Source organism: Vulpes vulpes, chromosome 12 (genome assembly GCF_048418805.1).
Source record: "Vulpes vulpes isolate BD-2025 chromosome 12, VulVul3, whole genome shotgun sequence".
Lineage (NCBI taxonomy): Eukaryota > Metazoa > Chordata > Mammalia > Carnivora > Canidae > Vulpes > Vulpes vulpes.
This window is the reverse complement of record NC_132791.1, coordinates 163725398-163749501: the sequence shown is the minus strand read 5'-3', so window position 1 is coordinate 163749501 and position 24104 is coordinate 163725398. Positions and strand designations below refer to the sequence as shown.

The 24104-nt window shown below is 43.5% G+C and overlaps 1 pseudogene; it reads left to right on the top strand.

The window, feature by feature from the left end:
• Positions 1-474: 474 nt before the first annotated feature.
• Positions 475-1201, top strand: LOC112924554 (large ribosomal subunit protein eL19-like; annotated as a pseudogene).
• The last annotated feature ends 22903 nt before the right edge of the window (positions 1202-24104 follow it).

Below are 24104 nucleotides of genomic sequence, written 5' to 3'. Positions count from 1 at the left end.
CAGTGAGCCCCAAAGACACACAGGATGTCACCCCATCTTGCCCCGACCACCCCTTATTATACCTGATCTGAGTCCCAGCCAGAAGCAAACATGTATGGGCTCCCAAAACTGTACACCACAAGTAGTAATGCTTGTTGTAAACAAAACAAAATGAAAAGAAATGAAATAAATAAAATAAAGGAATAAATAAAATATCCCAGCAGTGTACAGAGGAGTAAAACTAAATCCATTTTCTTCCTCCCCAGTGCCACTCCCCAGAGGTAGCCACGGTGAGCCATATGGTGTGTGTCCTTCCAGATATTCCCAGATGCACACATGCACACACAGTTGAGTTCATGTGACACGTGTGGCCTGGGGGTCTGATTTTTTTCCCTATCACTTCACTGTAGACACACACCTTCCCACAGCATATATACACTGTAGATCATTCTGTTCATGCTGGAGGCCCACTCCACTTCATGGATGCCCCATAACATGGTGCAGAGGAGGAAAGCACACATTTCCTTTCTTCTGCTTCCCCTTGCAGCGTTGGCAGGTCCTCTCCTCAAGCTTAGCCAGCTCAGCTACTTGAAATACCCTCTCTCCTTTCCTTTTACCACTGTGACCACAGCCACTAGGAAGCTCAGGCTTCAGAAGAGGCTTGTGTCCAGTGTCCTCCACTGTGGCAAAAGGAAGATCTGGTTGGAACCCAGTGAAACTAGTGAAATTGCCAACACTAACTCCCGTCCACAGATCCAGAAACTGATCCAAGATGGGCTGATCATCTGGAAGTCTGTGACTGTCCATTCCCAGGTTGGGGAAACCTGACAAACACATTGACCCATCGGAAGGGCAGGTATGTGGACACTGGTAAGAGAAAAGGTACTGCCGACGCTTGAATGTCCAAGAAGGTGACCTGGGTGAGGGCGACGAGAATTCTGTGCTGGCTGCTCAAAAGATGCCGTGAGTTTCAGATTGACTGCCACATGTGTCACAGCTGTCCCTGAAGGTGAAGGGCAACATGTTCAAAAACAAGCAGATTCGCATGGAACACGTCCACAAGCTACAGGCAGACAAGGCTCCCCAGAAGCTTCTGGCTGACGAGGCTGAGGCCCACAGATCTAAGGCCAAGGCAGCATGCAAGCACCACAAAGATCAGCATCAGGCCAAGGAGAAGGAAATCATCGAGGCTCTGTCCAAGGAGGAAGAGACCAAGAAATAAAACTCTCCTTCTTTTGTCTGTACATACTGGCCTCAGCAATTACACAGTTATTCAATAAAACAAACCTTTATCTGCAAGAAAAAAAGGAAAGGAAAGGAAAGGAAGGAAGGAAGGAAGGAAGGAAGGAAGGAAGGAAGGAAATATTGTCTCTCAGATTTCTGTCTCCCTGTTCAAGACTTGTAATTCTAACACCTTTTTGGCATCTCCACCTGGATGTCTCATGGACGTCTCCAACCTGTGCCTCCCCAGTGCTCCAAGTTCACCCCTCTGAGCCTCCTCCATCTCAGTAATGTTTCCACCACCCTCCTGGAGCTCACACAGGTCATCCAATCTATCAGGAAGCCCTGTTGGCTCTACCTTCAAAAACATCCTGAACCTAACCACTGTGCACTGCTTCCTCTGCTACCATCTTAGTCCCAGCAGGATCTTTCTTGTCTTTTTTTTTTTTTTTTTAAGATTTATATATTTGAGAGAGAGGGAGAGAGAGAGAGAGAGAGAACATGAGTGGAAGAAATAAAGGGAGAGGGAGAGGGAATTCAAGCAGACTGCACTGAGCATGGAGCCTGACACGGGGCTTAATCCCATGACCCTGAGATCACTACCTGCCTAAACCCAAACGAAGATTCAGATTCCTAACAGACTGTGCCACCCAAGCAGAATCTTTCTGCTGAACAGTCACAACCAGACTTCTTGGCTCTGTCCCATTCCCCATACTCCAGGGAAATCCTTCTAAAGGCAAATCTCATTGCACTTCCCTCCCTTAAACCATGCAATGGCTTCCCTTTAGACCCAGAACGAAATTCAAACTTTCCTGTTTGATTATCATTTCTATGATCCAATCCCTACCTACCTCTCCTACCCAGGTGGTTGAGTCAGTTGAGTCCTCCAGGAAGCGAATGCTGGGATGGAATTATGAATGCAAGAGATGCATTAGGTGGTGGGGGGTGGGGCCGTGAAAGAGAAAAGAGGGACGGAGCAGGCACCCTTAATGTCCTTAACATAATCACATTGGCAAAGTCCCCTTTGGCAAATAAAATCACATATTCCAGATTCTGGATTAGGACATGGGCATATCTTTGGGGGCCACTGTTCAGCCTAGCAGAACCACCATGCCATAATCATAATTAACAAAATTCACAGCAATGCCTTAATATCATCTAATACCCAGCCCATATTTAAGTTTCTCGGATTTTTTTTCAAAAGCATTTTTTACATTTATTGTGTTTGGATCTAGATCCAAACAGGTCCACACTGTGTTAGGCTGTTAGGTCCCTTGCGTCTCCATTTTCCCATACCAGTCACTCTTTCCTTCTTATTTATCTTTTTACAACTATAATTTGGGATAAACTGGGTTGTCCTCTGAGGGGTGTGGATGGCTCCCTTGTGGTGTGATTTACCTTGTTCTTCAATCTCCTGTATTTACTATGAAAGGGAGGATCTGGATCCAGTTTCCGGTTTGTTTGTTTGTTTGTTTGTTTGTTTGTTTTTCTTTAAGTAGGCTCTATCTGAGTGTGGAACCCAATGTAGGGCTTTAACTCACAACCCTGAGCTCAATATCTGAGCTGAGATCTGAGATCAAGAGTCAAATGCTTAACTGACAGAGCCACCCAGACACATCAGTTTCAGTTTTTTGAAGCATGAATCAGAGATTGATCCCCAATACTTCCTATCACATCAGGTCATGAGGACTTACACGTCTGCTGATCTCAGTGCTGTAATGTGGAAATGCATCACAAGGTGAAGATTCCCAAGGCTGATTCCTCACCCAGATCCAGAAAGTGGTCTGCAAAGGATGGAACTTTGACATCATGCAACTACACACATCACTCCCAAACCCCTACCTCACTGCTTTAGTGCACACGGATAATTGTTAATATATCAAGGACACAAAATGTTTCTTTTCTAATTCTATCATTCATTCTACATTCATTAGCTGGTATTCTTGTGTAACTAGAGCTTTCTGTCATCAATTGAGGCTACTTGGTTACTACAGAATATAGAGTATAATCTATAAGGATAAATACTAATTCTTTTCCTTCAAGTACCAATTCTCAGGGAAGGGAGGGTGCATAATAGTCACTTTCAATGGTAACAAATGAAATGGTTCTGTTGTTGTTTGTTTTTAGCTTTTCCTTCTTGGGTTTAATTGACTTGTGGATTGTCATACATTTACTATGTCAGAATTAACTACAGTCATCTTCTACTATTCTTCCTGTACCCATTAGAATTCATCAGAATGACCAGGAATCCACTATGGAAGAAAGGATTCTTCTGTGGATTTGACCCTGGGTAACTGTGGGAGCTGGTTACATATTTCTTCTGTGGCTGTGCTTCTGTGTAGGCAAGCAGTTGGACAGGAAAGATGGATGTAAAATGGGGAAAGTTAGTGTAACTGGAACCCACAAGGACAAGCCAGACCCACATTGGTCTGTCACCGCCTCAGTCTCCAATTTCAACAATGTGGGTGACCTGCAAGAGAAGTCAGCCCCTTCCCCCCCAGAGCCACACACACAAGCCTGGCTGGAGAGATCTGGCAGGAGCGGGTGTTGCCTTGGCTTGCCTGTGGCCCCACTCCAAAAAGGTTAGCCAGCAGTCAGCAAAATGTGTGAGTTGACATAACACAGACCTTACCAGCAGAAACACATCTGCCGCTTCACTTTTTTGTTTTGTTTTGGTGGTGGGGGTGGTGGTGGTTAAAAAGAGAGAGTGTAGGGGGTGGTGATAGGAGGGAAGGGCAAAAAGAGAGGGAGAGAATCTCGAGGCTGATGCTGGGCTCAATCTCATGACCCTGAGATCACAGTCTGATCTGAAATAAAGAGTTGGATGCTCAACTAACTGAGCCACCCAGGTGCCCTTCTGCTTCACTTCTAAAGCACTTTCTTACTGAAGAAAGAGCTACACATGGTTACTGAGTGCCAGAAATGTGGATAAAGTGAGATGTGCCATATGCTTAAGATATACACTGAATTTCAAAGACTTGGTCCAAGGAAAGGAATGAAAATATCTGATTAATAAGTTTTTATACTGATTACATATTAAAATGACATTTTGGATTTGCTGTGTTAAATAAAAATACAGTACTAAAATTAATTTCAGGGGTGCTTGGCTGGCTCAGTGGTTGACTGTCTGCCTTTGGCTCAGGCCATCATCTTGGCGTCCTGGGATTGAGTCCTGCATAGGGACTCCCCACAGGAAGCCTGCTTCTCCCTCTGCCTATGTCTTTGCCTCTCTCTCTGTGTCTCTCATGAATAAATAAATAAAATCTTTAAAAATAATAAGTTAAGGCAGCCTGGGTGGCTCAGCGGTTTAGTGCTGCTTTCAGTCTAGGGAGTGATCCTGGAGACCCGGGAGTCCCATATCGGGCTCCCTGTATGGAGCCTGCTTCTCCCTCTGCCTCTATCTCTGCCTCTCTCTCTCTCTCTGTCTCTCATGAATAAATAAATTAAATATTAAATAATAATAATAATAAATTTATTAAATTAATTTTACCTGCTTCTTGCCTACTAAAAATTCTTAATGGTATATGTGGCTCATGGTATATTTCTGTTGGACAGCAAGGATATAGACAGTCATACCATCTTTAAATGATGACAGTGGATTTCTAATTCTATATTTCATTTATTTTTCTTACTGCATTAACCAAGATCTCCTATCTCATATTAAATAGAATCAGTAATGGTGAGGGTCCTTGTTATGTTTCTGAATCAAAAGGATGGTTTCTCAGATTAAGGAATTTCCTAGTTTATGTTATGGCTAAATTATTCCTTCCTCCATTCATATGTTGAGGTCCTAAACCTGGCAACCTCCAAATGTGACCAATTTGAGGACAGGGTCTTTCGAGAGATAATTCAATTAAAATAAGGTCATTGGTTGGGGGATACGGTTACCTGGCTCAGTCAGTAGAGCATGTGACTCTTGATCTCAGGATCATGAATTCAAGACCCATGATGGAGGTAAAGATTACTTCAAATTTTTTTAAATAAGGTCATTGGGGTGAGCCTTAATCCAATATGACTGGTGTCCTTATAAAAAGGGGAAAGGTAGCCACATAGAAGGAATATGATGAGAAAAGGCATGGGAGAAGATGGTCGTCTACAAGTCAAGGAGAGAGGCTTGGAGCAGATTCTCCCTCACAGTCTCAAAAGGATCCAACCCTGCTGACACCTTATCTCAAACTTCTAGACTCCAGAATCGGAAAGATGTATTTTTCTGTTGTGTGAGTTACCTAGTCTGTGGTACTGTATGATCGCAGCCCTAGCAGTCCTGATACACTCAGATTAAGGAATTTCTCTTCTATACCTACCTTGGCAAGCATTCTTACCATAAATTATTGTTGCCTTTTCTCAAACGCCTTTTCCATGTATACTGAGATCATCATATGGACTTTTTCCTTCAACCTGTATATCAATGGTCGGTCGCTTTCATGACTGAGCCAGCCAGGTGCCCTTATCTGGTCATTTTTGGAATTCTCTTCTGATTGTTCAATTTTTAACTCCCTTTTCTTTTTGTCATATATTGGTATTTAATTATCTATATCTGATCACTCCAACATCTGAAATCTTTCGCTGGCCTAAGTCTGTTGTTCGTAGTTTCTGCTGACTCTCACTCATGATGGCTTGTTTCCTTATGTGTTTGCAAATCATATCTCCTGAGCTTGTCCTCAGTTGAACTTGGTACAATCCTGAAGGCTAAGTTGAGGGTGCTTTCCTCCAGAGAGGAGTGACATGCAGCCCAGTCAGCCACAAAGTGGAAAAGCAGTGAAAGAATATAATAAAATGCCACATGGTCTGACATTGTGGAAACCATAAGTGTCCCAGAAAATGAGAAGGGGAATAGATCTGGAATGGGTGTTAAAGGTAGTGAGAGAAACGGGTTATGTCATGAAGTCACATGATATCTACAGTCATACAGAATGCTATCAAATACAATCACTTTGGAATCCTTCCTAAGTTAACTGGACAAAACTCACAAGGAAAAAAAAAAAAAGAAAGAAAGAAAAGAAAAAAAACTTAGATATAGAGATCACTGATAGAAGGTGAGCAGTAGCCCCAGGATTTTGGTACAATACAGCAACTGGACTGGAAGAGAGAGCTAGCAGCCTTGTCTCAAAACAACACATGTGACTGATCTTACCTAAATTGTATTTGGGGAGATGCCTTGGGGGACATGCCGATGGAGATTATAGGGGAGATAAAGGCACTCCACTAGCGCCCTCAGTGAAGTTCTGTCCATAAGGTGCAGAGAAATCAGTACCCATCTCCTCTCTCTTAGGGAGATGCTGAGCCCCACCTGAAGCTGATGTTTTTCTACCCTGCTCCACCTCTCCCTCTGACACAGTGTTTGGAGCTTGAGTGCCTTATAAATTGCTGATTACAGGGGGGGAAATTATCTGAACAACAGATTAGGGCCAAAACCTGCATATCACAGATGCCAGGCTCAATGGCGTCTTGAGCAGCTTGCTGAGTTTTTAACTGGGTTCATTCCACTGGTCTCGGGAAGCTGGGGAGTTTTCTAGCTGGTAATCCTTGTGGCTGCCAGAGCCCAGGGAGATCCTGCTCGAGCCACCAGAAGAGGTAGGTGTCTTCTGTGATTCCCCACTTCCAGTCTCCACTGGGAAGGGGGATTTGGATGCCTGAGAACGGCTGGGTCTGTTTCTCCTTTAGAATCTCATGCATGCGGGTGGATTCCTGAAGGCTGCCACCAAATCTCAGCATGGACAGACAAGGACAATGAGAGGAATCTGACACTCAAGACGGTCAGTTTGAGGAAGCTGGATATTGGAATCCAACATCCACTGTGGAGAAGCTCTTCATCCATCCAACTAGATGTATTAAGCTCTTGCTTTAGGTTGGACCTGTGGATACAGCAGTGACTCTGAGGAGTCTCAGCCTGGACTTCCTAGACTGATGGAAGAGACAGCCTGGAGAGCAGGCAGTCAGAGGGTGTGGGAGAGACAGCCCAGAGTTCAGAGCAGGGAGCACCAGTCCACAGGCTGGGAGCCAGGAGGAGTGTGGGGATGGAATGCTAAGGAAGAGGTAGTTGGTTTCTAGCGTCCTCTGTACTGTCACCATATAAAGCGTCATAAGGGATGTTGTTATTTTGTCATTTTGGTCACCCAGTCAAAGAGGAGGGTCAGTATCCTAGGTGAAAGGATTCCCACATTCAGAAACATGAGTTGTAAAAAAAAAAAAAAGAAAGAAACATGAGTTGTTACAGACCCCCCACATGTCCCCCAACCCCACTAACCAGCAGGAGGACTCACAGGGCACAGGTGTTGGAAACAATGTGCTTCCTTATCCTTTGGCCTCAGGGTCCCTGGCCTAGGTTCTAGGGTCATCCCATTCTACACCTAGATATCAATGCTTTCTAGAAAGCTAAGGATATGTTCATTAATATCACCAATTCCTTGACTTTGTATGGAGCTTTCTACCTTTCAGTCCATGCTTTGGTTTTGAGAACACAAACCATCTCTGCTGGAATTAGCTGGCCACTGAGAACCAGAACCATACCTGACTGAGGCTGCCCTTACTCTGTCCTTCTTTGCATGTCTTTATGCTTCCATGAGTCTCTTGCCCAGGAAAATGGCTTTGACTATTACTATTACAAGAACTTCCTGAAAGACCCATCAACTCTTCAGTGGAAGCCACAGACAGCTTGTGCCCTAAGATTCTTTGAATCCCTTAAAATACTGGCTAATCTCGAAATCCCCATCTCCCTCTTCCCACCAATCCTGGACTGTTGTATAACTCTTAGCTTATCAAGTCACCAGATTGACAGATCCACTTTAAACCACTCTTCCTATTCCCAAGAGGCACCAGGTGGCTTTGTTGGAGGAGCGTCCAACTCGATTTCACAGCTCAGGTCACGATCTCAGGGTTGTGAGAGCAATCCCCGCATAGGCTCCATGCTCAGTGGGGAGTCAGCTTAAGAATCTCTCTCTCTCCCTCTCCCTCTACCCCTCCTCACTTCTCTAAAATAAATAAATAAACCTTCTTTAAAAAATAATAAATAAGTCACACTTCCAATTCCCAATAAATGCTGACCTAACCTTGCCCCCTTGGAGGCCCTGCTGAAACTTTGCAAAGGCGTATTCCCTCTTACTGTGGTAGCAGTAAATCCTGCTCTGTTTCACCAGCAGATTGTGTTGGTGGCAAGTGGGGAGCCAACTTCTGGCTGTTTCTTTTTGTGATAGCCTTCTGAGTTAGGCAGGACAGGTGTTTCTCCCCCATCTAACAGAGAACCTGAGGCATGGAAAGTTGTAAGTTGTGTCCTGGGTAGGACCAGGATGGAAGCCCCAGTTTCAGGGGTTTACCCTCTGATAGCAAGCATCAGCTAGTCTTCAGAAGGAAAACCAAGCTACTAAGCCAGGGTTGTGTTTTCCCAGGTGGGGAAAGACGAGCTAGACCTCTGTAGAAACCAGACATGCAGTGGAAGGCATGAGGAAAACTCCAGTGATTTGGTCACCATCTGCTATGACATGTCGGTGCAGGTGAGCAAGACTATGTGCTGAGGGACAGAATGGGAGGGTTGTCATCCAGAGAAACCCAGGGACAAGCTCGTGGACCAGACCCATTTATTACCACTCTTGATTAACATCAAGAAGCAGGACCCAGAAGATGCATCAGTGGCAGTCAAAAATGTAAGACTGGAGGATTCCTATAACAGGCACTGTTGTGTTGTCTGCAGTTAGAACCTCAAGAACAGAATGTCAGAGTGAGGGGAGCAGGGCAGGAATGGGCTGATAGAAATACAGAGTGCAATTCCATGTCTGCAAAGGTCAAAGTTGTGTAAACTATACAATCTAGAATGGAAAGTACACATATTTATAAGACAACTTTCAAGGAAGGCAAAGGGAAGGTTAAAAACAGCTCAGGATCCCAGGATCCTGGGAGGAGACAAAGAGTGGGTGGAATGGTGGTGGAGGGGATTCAGGGGTCCTCACCAAGAATCGCCCCATGCTTTCTCTCCTGCCAGGTGGTCCTCCCAGCGTTCAATATATCACAATCATCTCTGACCTTTAAAATATCATTTTGGTTTCTAATCAAAATTTACTCAAAACAATGAAAAATAAGACACATGTGCCTGGGTCTCTGCAAATAACTTTCCCCACCTCTTTCCATCTCTTGTCTTTGCCTACCCACTTGGGACAGGATCAAACCAGCAGGTATGGAAGCATGAGTCTCTTGCATTATCCTCCAATAGAATGTGTTTATTTTTAATTATTTTAATCACAGAACTTCATTTTAGGTAACTTTTTTTTTTTTTTAGATTTCATTAATTTATTTGAGAGAGAGAGAGAGAGAGAAAGAGCACAAGAGGGGGGAAGGACAGAGGGATAAGCAGACTCCCAGCTGAGCCCAATGCAAGGCTTGATCCCAGGATTCTGGGATCATGACCCGAACTAAAGGCAGACACTCAAGCACTGAGCTACCCAGGTGCCCCGTGGTACTTTTTATGTACTTGGTGTTAGACTTTTTCATACTCAAAGTGACCATGTTTACAAATGGAATTGAGAAATCCCTATAATCTTTCTCGGGAAGTCTGCGCTGTTGCCAGTTGAGGTGTCCCTGCCACAGGCAGGGGATCAGAGGTCACACAAGAGTGAGGACAGCGTGAAGCCCCACAGTGGCCCCTCACTAGCTACACGCTTAACCTCTTCCTGCAGTGCTTCTGTTGGGTAGGATATCCTGGGGCTGAAGGTATTTAAGTGGAAGTAAGTAGCCTGAACTCCCAACAAAAAAGAATCCTTGTTATCCCTTATTGTTAGACTAATATTTAAATGTTGTGCACTGCTTCATGTACACAGGCTGCTGTGTGTTGACTTTATTGTTAAAATAATACTAGAACCTTACAGATAGTTTGGAGTGGGTGCACCTGCAGAACTGCCCTCAAGTCCACCCCCTAAATATCATTTTCCAGACGTAGGCTGTATTTTGCCCAAAACACTAATTCATTTTTCAGATTATAGGTTAGAAATGCTTAGTGATATGAAAAGATGTCTCAGAGTATGTTTTTAAGAGGGAGGGAAAAAAAAAACAAGCTATTTAACAGTATGTTCAAAATTAGTCCATTTGCTGGGGAGGAGGGCCCTCTATCAATACATAAGCAAACAAAAAAAGACAAATGTGATCCAAGAATTCCACCTCTAGCTTTAAATGCAAGAGAAATGATAACATATGTCCACACACAAACATGCACATAAACAGTCATAGAAGTATTATTCATAACAGCCAAAAGGTAGAAACAACCCAAATGTCCACCAACTGTTGAATGGATTAAAAATGTGGTATATCTGGGGCGCCTGGGTGTCTCAGTTGTGTCCAACTCTTGATCTCAGTCCAGGTCTTGCTTGGGGTCATGAGTGCAGGCTCCGTGTTGGGCACCTACTTAAAAAAAAATGTGGGTGCTAGGGTGCTTGGCTGGCTCAGTTGGTGGAGCATGACACTTGATCTGGGCATTGTGGGTTCAAGCCCCACAATGGGGGTAGAGATTACTTAAAATAAATAAACAAAATGTGGTTTATCTGCACAATAAAATATTGTTCAGTAAAAACAAAAAGTGAAGTATTGACACATATTACAACAATCCTTGGAAAGATTATGGTAAGTGAAAGGAGCCAAACACAAAACATCACATGTTGTTTAAGGCTATTTTTATGAAATATCCAGAACAGGCAAATTTTGTCAGAGACAGAAATAGATTAGTGGATGCTTAGGGTGGGGAGAGCAGGAGTTATCTGCTAAGGGAGGGTAAAATGTCCTATAATTAGACGGTGATGGTGGCACAATGCAGTGAACATACTAAAACATTTTTGAATTATATAGGTTATTTTTAAAATATTTTATTTATTAAAAAAAAAGATTTTATTTATTTATTCATGAGAGGCACACAGAGAGGCAGAGACACAGGCAGAGGGAGAAGCAGGCTCCAGCAGGGAGCCCTATGTGGGGGACTCGATCCTGGGACTCCAGGATCACGCCCTAGGCCAAAGGCAGGTGCTCAACCACTGAGCCACCCAGGCATCCCTGAATTGTATAGTTTAAATGAATGGGTTTTATATTATGTGAAATTTATACCAATAAAGCTATGAAGGAAAGAAAAATCAAATTCCAAGTTGTTTATAGGCTCATTTATGAGTGGATATATGTATGGGTTTTATTTGCTTATTTTCATTTGTCTGTGTTTTCTTTTTTTTTTAAGGCATTTTATTTATTTTTTTAAAAGACTTTATTTATCCATTCATGAGAGACACACACAGAGAGAGAGAAGGAGAGAGAGAGAAGCAGGCTCCACGCAGGGAGCCCAACGTGGGACTCGATCCCAGGTCTCCAGGACTGACCAGGCCCTGGGCTGAAGGTGGCACTAAACCGCTGAGCCACCCAAGCTGCCCCGTCTGTACTTTCTAAATTTGACTACTTTTATAAAACTAGAAGGACTATTTTTAAAAGGTTATGTTTTCCAGGGACTGTGTATACTAATATTTCAACTTTGTTCCTGTCATTCTGACCTTGGTTTGCTAACTTCAGACTGCTTTCAGAAAACAAGGGAATTTTTTTTCACTTAATACCAGTTAACAAACACTTATCTAGGTCCTACTGGGTCTTATTATACACTCTATTTGCCACAAAATCTCGTTTCTACTTGTCCTAAAGTTCACCGGGGACATAGGTCTCCACTTCTATCTTGGAACTAACTTTAGAGATTTGAACTTAAGACTTGAATAGATGTCTTGATAGTATTTTTTTTTTTTTAGTTTGAAATTTATGTAACATTATTCTAGCTAATTCTAAAAATGCATGCAGGTTTAATAGTGCCAACTAATGGTGATCTTGTGATTTGGTGGCCCTTATTTTTTTTGGGGGGGGTTGTTTTTGTTTTCACTTTTGTTTGGTTAAGATGATAAATTTTATGTCATGTGTTTTGACCACAGTTAAGAATAAAATATAATAATTAAAGTTGATAATAGAGGTATAAGAGTTTTTAAAAATTACCTTCAATTCAAAAAAGTGTTTCTCTCACACAGAAAATATAAATTTATCAATAAATAGATGATGAAATTAATTCTATTTTTATGACAACTCACCTAGACAGGATAACACAATCATTGATAACATTAACCAGCAAAAGAAACGAACAAGGTAAGTCATGAACAAAGCATGGGTAACATTTATATAGATAAATATATATATAACTTTACTGAAAATAGACATACGGCTGATTCATACTTGAATTAAACCCCATTTTGTCTTAAAATGCATTGAGTTGAAAAATGTCATCAAAAAACATAGTACATAGGTAAAAGACAAAACCACAATTAACCAATGTTGTGGAAGCTACTATTAAAAGACAAGTATATTGTTATGGAGTTGCAAAACAAGAAAAGGGAAAATTTAACCCCCAAAATTCTAAATAAAACATAGATGTATCAAGTATCAAAGAGATCCTATAAAACTACTATTTTAAATTATGACTGTGTGCCCATGAAAAGCAAGTGTTTTGAATCATTAGCATGTGTTTATGTGGCAGTAAAACTGGGCAGAAAATTCATTACACTCAATCATAAAAGCTCTAATGAAGTTTAATGAATAAGCATTTAAATTACATTAGAGAAATTTATTATGTTATTAATATAATATTGCTCCTACTCTTACACAGAATGTAAAGACTGTAATCCATCCCTTAGATGCAAAAAATAAAAAAGAGAGAAGAAAGAAAGAAAGAAAGAAAGAAAGAAAGAAAGAAAGAAAGAAAGACTAAACAAACAAAAAACCTCTTCATTCTGAATAAAGGAATACCATGAAAGTTGTAAAATACGCTGAGAATCGCTGATACATAAACATTTGAGATTAAGTTACACCACAGTTCAGATACATTTCGAAGAAAGTGGATGATAATTCCAATAATTACTTTTTGTCTGAAGTAAACCTACATTTATGAACCAAACATTTTAATAAATATGAAGTGCCTACTAAGTACCCTGGCTCACTTATAAAAATGTGTACATTCCAGCACATTCTATCAGAACTTTTGGATCTAAAATCATAGACGAATTTCACATAAGTTCAATCAGAAAGTGAAAACATATAAGACATAATCCCAGGAAGCTTCATACTAAAGATGAAATTATAAAATGATAGTTATTAAAAAATAAGGTGATGAGGCGCTTGGGTGGCTCATTTTAGGGAGATGTTCTGTACTCTGATGAAATCGTGGACTCTGAATTTTGCACAGTGATGTCTGAAGCCCCCATTAGATTGGAGATAATAAAACAGAAAACATGTGGCATCTGTCTCCAGTGTTCCTGAGATTTCTGAACCAAATCCCAGTATTGTCACACCCCTCAGAGACTTCAGACATGAAGCCAAACCAGAATTTAAATGGCTTTAACACAGAGGTCCTCAGCAATGGGTACAGATTCTTCCAGATGCCCAGAAGGAAGCGGTGGGAAAACATTCAGTTCCCGTAGGCCTGGCGGTGACCATGATGGAAGATACAAGAACCAAGGAGAATCTTCAGAGGACCGACAGGCAGGACTGTGTCGGACAAGTGTCTTTCTGGGTGGACAGCCACTGTCTCTTTCACTTCACATCCCTAGGCTCATGCTTTAGCTCCACAAAGGTGCCCAGGTCTGGCTTAGGTACAGTGAGACCACATGGATCTGAATTCATCATGCAAAGAAGCTGCCAGGAGACCTTCTTCAAAGGAAAGAAATTGGCCCTGCGTGCAGTTTGGGAATCCCGAAAGGAAGTTATCCTCATGTAAGGAGGGGAGGTTCCTGTGGTTCTCTAACACCTCATCCCTGGATAATTCCTGCTGAGTGTAGGATGCCCAGCCCTCCTGAGGGAATTCTGTGGCCACGTCCCTGAGTGGTCGGCAGGCCCCAAGAATCTGCTGTTTCTTTCTCTTTCTCCTCTTGCTCCACGTTTCTTTCTCAGAAGACCTGATGTAGAGAAATCACATCTGCATCTGGAGAATATACTGAGTTTGTTTACATTTTGAAGCTCATCTCCATGAACACAAGCCTGTGAAAGGGGAGGCTGCCCTGGAGACTGAACTCCTGGCTTAGGTGAAGCCAACAGAAGAGCAAGTCTCAAATTTCTTTGACCATCTCCTCAGCTTTCTCTGCTCAGAGGAAGAGAAGGCTGAAGGAATAGACAGGAAAAGAAGCTCATGTTAGGCGAGACTCATAAAAATGGAAATTAAAGCAAGTTAATGCATTTAACCTCAGACTAGCAACAATTAAAATACGGTGTTATTGAATGTTGGGAAAGGTGCAGAGACAAAAGTTCTCTTCTGCTGACAGGATAGCAATGTATAGTATTGGTATGGCCACTTTAGCAGTATCTATGAAAATGGTATATATACATGCCATTTGTTCAAATTCTAGAAATTCCAATTCTTTTTCAGTTCAAATTGTAGAAATTTGGCCCCACAGGGGTGCCTGAGGAGCTCAGTCCTTTAAGCATCTAACTTGACCTCAGCTCAGGACTTGATCTCAGGATTACAAGTTCAGCCCCATGTTGGGCTCCACGTGGGTTGTGGAGCTTACTTAAAGGAAAAAGAAAAAAACCACTTGCACACTCAGGATATATGTTGCAGCCCTACACATAAGAGTGAAAATGTGGAGGGGCATCTGGATGGCTCAGTCAGTTAAGCAACTGGCTCTTGATTTTGGCTCAGGTCATGATCTCAGGGTCGTGAGATCAAGTCCCAGGTTGGGCTCCATGCTGGGCGTGGAGTTTGCTTAAGATTCTCTCTCTCCCTCTCTCTCTTCCCCTCCTCTGTCTTTAAAAAAAAAAAAGAAGTGAAAATTTGGAGGCAACCTAAAACTTCCACCAGCAGGACACTATTTAAATCACAGGTCATATTTAAACTATGATGTTCAATGTTGCCTTAAGAAGAGCAAGGATAGATGAACTGAGAAATATACACACGATATAATGGGGTGGAGAGGAAAGCAAATGGTCACGGTATATATCTAGTATTATTTTATTTTAATCTTTTTAAAAAGTATCCATCTCTATATGAACATGAACATGTTTCTTGAAACGTGCACAGAAAACACCTGGAGGGTCACATACCAGATTGTTAAGAGTGCAAGTGAAATAGAGATGGGAAATGAATATGTTTCTGGGGTGCTTGAATTATTTAATTAATTATTATAGAGTACTTCTGGAATTTTTTTAAAAGATTTTATTCATTTATTCATGAGAGATACAGAGGGAGAGAGAGAGAGAGAGAGGCACAGACACAGGCAGAGGGAGAAGCAGGCTCCATGCAGGGAGCCTGACTGGGACTTGATCCCGGGTCTCCAAGATCACGCCCTGGACTGAAGGTGGCACTAAACCTCTGAGCCACTGGGGCTGCCCACTTTTGGAATTTTAAAAGGAAGTAGTAAAAAGCTCAACTGCCTATTTTTCTGCCCTTATTTTAAGAACTGGAAGTCTCTAAAGATACGAACTGCTAGAATTTTGTATTAATACATTGATTTAAATGGATCACATAGCACACTGATCATACATGTCCCACCTGTGCTCCCTTCCCCCTGAGACCTGCTTGAAAGATCTTCATACCCTTTACCACCAAGTAACTATCTTCATCTTACTTGCGTATGGCTTGTTCCCTGCATCAAGGTACAAGTCCCGTGAGAACAAGAACTTTACCTTGCTCTCTATTCCATAGCTGGCTCCTAAAACAGTCCCTACCCACATAGTAGGCCCTCAATAAATATTTGTTGAATGAACCTCAACCAGCAGAGGAATAGCAAGGTAACTTTAGGGTGCATAATCTGAATCATGTTTCAATACAAATCAGAAACCAGAGGAGTTGCAGCCCGAGGCATGATGTTGTTAGAGAGAAAAAACTGTTCTTCCACTCTATTGTGTTTAGTCACTGGGGGAGACCTGCAAATTAAACTGACAGAGGACAGATCAGCAAGAGAAAAGACAACTTTTGTAACATATGTAATAATTTAATCATCATGTTATAGACCTGAAACTAAAAAAAAAAAAAAGACCAATTTACCAATTTTCATTCATGTATGTAGGGGAGTTCACAGAAAAACATGACTCAGAAATCAGAAATTTGACAGGGGAAGGAAGGGGGTGAAGGGCCCTTAGGAGAATAGATGGGAATTTTGTGACAGTGTCAACCGATAAGTGCCCGTCTTCCCTGGTTGCTCCTAGGAAAGAGATTTATGACAATTTGAGTTCCTTTAGGAGGTTCTGCTTTTAGACAAAGGAGAGAGAATAACAAAACATTCCATTCTTCAATGCCTTCAGCTCAAAATAATTCTCGTGCCATGGTCCACATCAAGGACCCCTTCAACGTTTAATTTTGCATCATAGCTGTGTATGCTCTCTCCACCCAGCCCCCAGCTGCCTTAGGGGCAGGAACTGCATCGGACTCACCTTGGAATCCCCAGCACCGAGGTGGTGGCTGGAAGCCATTTAATAAACGTCGCTACATGTAGAACTTTTCAAAATAGCTCACACAGAAGGCAAACAAAAAGTTAGTTCTCTCTCCTCATCCAAGTCAAAGAACGTCCAAAACTGAATCAACACATAAATGCACAGTTTTTTATTGAGAAGAACCTCAAATTCCAAAAGGGTATGTAACCCTCTCTAAAAGGTAAAAAAAAAATTACCAATCTGGGTGGTAGAAATTGATGCCTCCCCCTGCCCCATCTTTCTGATTCTCCATAGATTCAGAGTTATCATAGATTCTGGCCCCAAGTATTATTCCCAGAGGGGATAATGGTGCCTACTAATGTGGGTGCCTCTTCCCTGCCTCTGCCCTGCAAGGCTCCTGACTTTGTACTTCAGGTAAATTGCCAGAATCAAAAAGTATAGGAGAGAGAAAAAAAAAAAAAAGTATAGGAGAGGCCCATGTTCCTTCAACTTCCAGATCCCCCAGTACTCTGTACGTACCCTATGCTCAGTACATAGGGAACAAGCATTTGCCTGGCACTGCTTCAGAAAGATCTTCACAAGGAAAGGCTGGGAGCCAGGACGACCTATGTGAGGGGTCTCTTGACTGACTGTTCCCAAAGATATTTTCCTGGGAAGCTGGGAAGAAGGAGGAGATACTGATCCAGCACCTTTGGTGAGTGCTGAGAGCTTTGTAGTTCACAAAACAGAGTTCCTGAGCTTCAAGTCGATAGCTAGATGCTCTAGTTGAGAAAACACAGGGACAGTTTACACAGAATTCGTAGAAGTCAACTCACTTCCTCAAGTGATTCAGATGAACAAAGACAAAATTCTTCAGGGCACTCTGGATCAATGGTTTTTCATCTTTCTGGGCCACAGACCCTTCAGGAATTTCAAGTAGAATCCTTCCCTTCAGAAAATGTGCACAGACGCACCACATCTGCATGCAGTTTCAGGCACTCCTCGAGCCTCTGATGGCTTTTTCATGGGACTCCTGCCCAGATTAAGAAACTGCGCTTCGCCGTAAATGAGACATAGTATATATATTGACTCTTCGGGTGAATGAAAATAAATTAAACTCAGAGTACAAAAAGCACTGCCAAGTTGTAGGCTCCTGCCTGGGGAGCTGGTATCTGTATATCTGGCAGTAGGAGTAAAAGCTTCTGTCCAGAGTAAGCCCAAGAACACCATTAGGATGGAACCAGGAGAGGGACCTTGGCACCACCAGCGGTGGCCCTTCTGCTGCCAGGAGTCTGTGAACAAGCACCGCATTAGCGAGGCCTGGGATGGCATCCAAATGGACGCTTTAATTGCAGTTACAGAAGCATCTTTGTCTTTGCTGAAGCATCTCTGTCTTTCCTGGATCCCAAAATCCATTTGTTATGAATGGAATCTGTGGTGGGTGTTCATTCTCAGCCTTGGGGGTTTTATTTGTTTTCTTCTTCTTTTTTTTCTTAATCCCAAGTGTTCATAAATCATCTTAAACATATTCTAAATATCTCAAAAGAAGTGGCAGTAAGCTAATTTTAATTCTTCTTAAATATGTATACATACATGCCTTCCAGCACCAAGGGAGCCACTGCAGCCCCCAGACTCTCCCCACACAGTGCACTTCAGTGGCGGAACCAAGACTCATCTGGAAATGCTTCCTCCTATTTTCCTCCTACATCCAGCTGCTCCCAGCCTCCCCGAGACTCTCTTTCAGCTCTCAAGTCCCCCAAAGTCTGCTCTGCTCCTGGAGGTGGGTGAGGGTGGACCTGCCTTCCCCCCATACTGCCTCCCTAGCAGGATCCTCTGTGGGCTGGACAAGAATCTTCAATCTACACTGCTTTAGCATTAGCCACCACATCTGCCTCCAACTTTCACAGATTCATGTTACTGAAGCCTTATTACCTGCCAGGTGTAACCCATTTTCCTGTCAACAGGACCATGAACAGGTTCCATGTGATCATCTGAAAAGCTCTGTGCAATAAAACCAATATGCACTAAATCAAGACTAGAAAGATAAGTACCAAGCAGTCAAGAGAACTGGCAAACAGCCACAGGGGAGGGAAAAGCTTGGCAGCAAGAGCTGCCTTGGCCCAGAGGACACTTGTTCCTTGAGACATTTTGCTTCCATCTCAGGAATCAATAGAATTATAATGAAAATACAAAATTTCAAAACAAGTAAGATGGCCATGATGGAAATGGTGTCCTTTTAGAGGCAGCACGCTTGGGTGGTGCGTACTCTGACCGCACGTGTGCAGTGGTCCTGCTTGGGGACTTAGTGCACCAAGAGCTCTGGGGGCATCATGGGCCACCATAATACTGAATATTTCACAGAAGATTTTGAAAAGACTCACTGATGAGTTTGCCTCTGCTAAAGCTGGGGAAGTAAGATGATAATTGAGGTCCCTGGACCTCCTAACTGGAATTCCCCGGCCAGCCTCCTGGCTTCTGCTTATGGCCTGCCCTGTGTGTTTCTACCGTCAGATCATTCTCTTTGTATATCCTGAATTCAAACTTGGCTGGCCAGTCACCCCCAGGCCATCATGACATGCTCCTTCCTGGCAGAGTTCTCAGGCCAGGCCATCTCACTGGCCACTTCTGGGACTGATCCTTGATCCAGCTGGCTCCATGAAGTTGGTAACCACCTGCCATATCTGAGAAATCCTTCCACGGGCACTGTGGTCATGGAGGCACTCAGAAGCTCCTCAGGAGGGGGCAGTTCATTACCCCTGCTTCTTGGCTTGCCTGTCTGGGGCAAACCCTGAGTCAGCCATTCACCAGCACAGCTGTCCCACCCAGCTCTGATGACCTGTGACTTTTTAGCTGCATGTCCTTGCTAACCTCATCAAGAAGAGAGCCTTCAGTTTGGGATAAGCCTCTTAGGAGATCCAGTCAGCCAGTTACAAACCTACCCAGTCTGCTCTGCCCTACTAGCTACAAGAACATCCTGACAGGCTCTGACAAATCTGCGCTGAAATTCATTCTGTCCTCAGCACTTTCCTGACCATCATGAAGCAATCAAATAAACGAGTAAAAGAGTAGCCAGGGAATTCCAGTGTAGGAGGTCCAGGGATCTCTATTCAAGGGGACTGTAAAGGGTTTGTGGAAAATCAGAGACAGTTTCTATCTTTTTGTTTAGGAAATGCCAGCAAATGCCACCATGAGTATGGGGTTGGGGACCTTCTGTAATTGGAACTCATCTGCAACATAGTGTAACAGCTGCTCTGATTCTGCGAGCTGCTTTCTCCTTCCAACTCCAGACTCTTTCTGGAGAGAATTTTTTTTTCCTTAAGATTTTATTTATCTATTCATGAGAGACAGAGAGAGAAGAGGCAGAGACATAGGCAGAGGGAGAAGCAGGCTCCTCACAGGGAGCCTGACATAAGACTCGATCCCTGAACTGGGATCACGCCCTGAGTCAAAGGCAGACGCTCAACCGCTGGGCCACCCAGGCATCCCTCTGGAGAGAATTAAAGGATCCAACAGACAATGAAGGCTTCATGAGTCTTATGTCTCAATCTGAAGCTGTTACGGTTAAATTCTGTGAGGGAGTTGGGTAGATACACTAGTTACAAGAAGGCTCCTTGGACTAAGTTTAGTGTGTGGCCATTCATTGAAACCCAAGGACACTGTGGACTTCCTCTTGGAGGAGCTGGATGCCAAGTGGTTGGGGGAAGTGTTGGTCTCCTGGTGCCTCTACTCACTGGCTATGAGCTTGGGCAAGTCAGCCAGCCTCTCCTCACTTTGAGAATAAAGATGATCATACAGAGCCTGTTCATGCTCCTGGTGACAGGTAAATGGGTTACACCTGGCAGGTAATAAGGCCTCAGTAACATTGATCTGTGAAACGTAGAGGATGAATTTCTCATTATCCCCGTGAAGGCCCTGTAGAAACCCTACTCTCAGGGAATCACAATCTCAATCCCTTCTGAAGGAGGAACTCAGCTCCTACTTTCTATCAGGAACTCTCATGCTGCAACCTCTGCCCTCTCTCCTTCCTTTGCAGTGACTGGCAGCTTGGCAGTGGGGCCATCTGAGGGTCCTGAACTCCTTGCCTCTAGAAATGCCGCCCACCCAGCTGACAGGCTGGAGCCTGTGCTGGCCACACAAAGAGGGTTTTCTGGCTACCAGGGCTACAGCTGCCTGGGCCTTCCAGTGACAACCCAGGGGAAAAACAAGTGCCCCAGGGACCTGTCACAGTTTCTCCTAGAGATACGGGCTGCTGAAGCTTGCAGGTCTTCACCCTAGCTCTGAGAAATTATTCCTGCACTGATAAAGAGCTACCTGGGGCTGTTACAGTTCGAGGCTGCCTCCTGAGGTGGATATTATCATACCTATTTCAAAGATAAAGGAGTTGAGGCACAGAGGATCCACTCAGAGCTCTATCAAACCAAGCCTGCCGTCCCTACTTGCTCTCCTTCATGAGCTCCTCCAAGGGGAATTCTGCTTACGGGTGCCTGCTCCTTGCTGCCCTGACTTCCCTGGGTTCTTTAAACTTTAGTCCCCCTTATTCTTACTCTTCTCATCTGGGAACTCCTAGATAAATACTCTCCTAGCAGTGACTTTGTTTAAAAACCATACCGTGCTCTATCTTCCTAAATCCATGTCTTGCCCAATGCCTACTTCCTCCAGCTGACTTTGTGAAGTCACCTCTGAAGAAAGCCAAGGAGGGGGGTGATGACAGCAGAAAGCCCTAGAATGTGCCCTCACAGCCACCATAAGGGTAGAGAGAGACATGTGGGTTTTGTTAAGTGAAGGACCCGGAAAGGGTGGTAAGTTGAGAATCAATCAAATTTCTAGCAAAAATTGCAAAGGAAGAATGGAATTTTCTTTTCATACTGGGTCAGAACTCATATATGGGGATCCCTGGGTGTCGCAGTGGTTTGGCGCCTGCCTTTGGCCCAGGGCGCGATCCTGGAGACCCGGGATCGAATCCCACGTCGTGCTCCCGCTGCATGGAGCCTGCTTCTCCCTCTGCCTGTGTCTCTGCCTCTCTCTCTGTGTGTGACTATCATAAATAAATTTTAAAAAATTAGAACTCATATATGTTGCCAGTGGAAGTGCATGGAGGTGGGGCGCATGGGTAGCTCAGCTGGTTAAGTGCCTGCCTTTGGCTCATGATCCCTAGGTCCTGGGACCCGAGTCAGACTTCCTGCTCAGCAAAAAGTCTGGCTTCTCCCTCTCTCTCTTAAATAAATAAAATCCTTAAAAAAAAAAAAAAAAGAAAGAAAGAAAGAAAGCGCATGGATGTACAAATACTTTAGAAAACAAAGTTGAGGATGCTTACACCCAGGACCCACATCTAGGTATATGTCCAAGGTATGCATCCTAGAGAAACCCCTGCACCTGTGCTCAAGAGACATTTGCAACAGGATTCATATCAGCACTACTGGTACTAGTAAAAAAAAATAACCGGGAAACCACCCAAAGGTACATCGATTTTAAAAAGTGTGATGTTCACATAATGGAATATTACACAGCCCTGAAAATGAAGCATTTATGATGGTGCTTACAGGCATTTAGTTGAGTCAAAAAGAATTGTACCAAAAGGCTATAAGCAGTATGATGCCATGCCATGCATATATTAAGTTTGAAAAAATATTTAATAACTATAAAGAGAACGAAGGGAATGATAAGCACAAGGATAGCTGACAATGGGTAAGATAGTGGGGCCAGAGAAGATTACACAGGGATGTTAACTGCACTGCTAATGTCCCATGTTTTAAGCTGGAGGTGGATACACAGATATTATTATTCTTTACATCAGATACACTTTATGTAGTTTTTGGTATATGCGATTTTTTAAAAGATTTTATTTATTTATTCATGAGAGACAGAGGGAGAGAGAGAGAGAGAGAGAGAGAGAGGCAGAGACACAGGCAGAGGGAGAAGCAGACTCCATGCAGGGTGCCTGACATGGGACTCAATCCCGGGTCTCCAGAACCACGTTCTGGACTGAAGACAGCACTAAACCGCTGAGCCACCGAGGCTGCCCATATATGAAATATTTTGTAATAAATACAAAAGCCTCAGAACGCCGGGGTCAGTTAAGCACCTGCCCGCGGCTCAGGTTGTGATCGCAGGGTCCTAGGATCGAGTACTGCATCGGGCTCCCTGCTCCTCAGAGAGCCTGCTTCTCCTTCTGCCTCTCTCTCTCTCTCTCCCTCATGAGTAAATAAAATCTAAAAAAAAAAAATAAACAGAAAAGCTTCCCAGTTTGTTACAAGGAGAGGCCATTCACTTAGAGCCCCTGCTGGCCTCTGTTCTCTGATCTCTTACCAGTCTTAGGCCCCTATTCAACGCTGAAGTCTCCTATCAGGCTAGAGACTCGCCTTCTGAAAGAGGTTTGTCACTTTTTCAGCCCTGTAGCAGTTTTCATCCAGGGGTGCATATATGTGCCACAGACAGAATCAGTAACCCAGGATGGTATAGGCTGCTGCAGATTTACCTTCCCTCAACCCTGGTATCAGCAAATGTCTTTCAAGAGCTATACGCAGTGCTTCACAGTGTGGTCTTCTGATAATAGCACTGGATACTCATACCCCTCACCCCTGCCCACCAGGAAGGGGACTGCTTTTGCAATGTCATGGCAAAAATTGCTCCACAAGCATCCTGTTACAAATCCATGTAACAAGAGAAATGCCCCTGCACTGGACAGCAGGCAAATGTGAGCTCCATGGCCTGCTAACAAAGCCTCGGGCGCAGGGAGGTCATTTGGCAGCCTGTGGATATGAGGAAAGATTTGAGGGCATCTCTACCAATCATTAACATTTGAGCTACAATTTGAGGTCCAAATGCTGGCTCAGGATGCTATGCCGTGGCCTCCAAAAATGTTGCAACAGCAGCTGTCTGAGACCAGGTTCTGCATTTGATTTCCTGCTAAATTCACTGGGTCTGGCCAGAGAGACTCCTCTTTCTTTTATCACTCAGACCATGTTAATGTAAAATAAAAGATTGCTTTTGGAGCACTTTCAGGGCCACACCTTAAAACTGCTCTGAACATGAGCTCTAAGTGTCTGATTTCCTTAGAGTTATACGGCTTAGAAGCTGGTTTAGCTGCTGAGTCATGGGGCTGGGATCTTGGCTTTAAGCAGTCTGAAACATCAGAGCATGGCTGGCAAAATCACAAACTGTGCTTGCAAAATTCACATAATTCTTTAGGAAACATTTTACAATTTCCTTGTTGCTTTAATTTAATCCGAAAGTTCTTGCTTCTTGGCCAAGAGGAAACAAAATACCACCTTTACCAAGTGCCTTGGAAACCTAAGCCAGTAGCTCAGGAGATAAAAATGTTAGCAGTGAAGGAAGAAAAGCGGTTTTTGCAGCTGACCAGGAGAAATAATAACTAAATTCAAATATACATTTGAGGGATCCCTGGGTGGCGCAGCGGTTTGGCGCCTGCCTTTGGCCCAGGGCGCGATCCTGGAGACCCGAGATCGAATCCCACGTCGGGCTCCCGGTGCATGGAGCCTGCTTCTCCCTCCGCC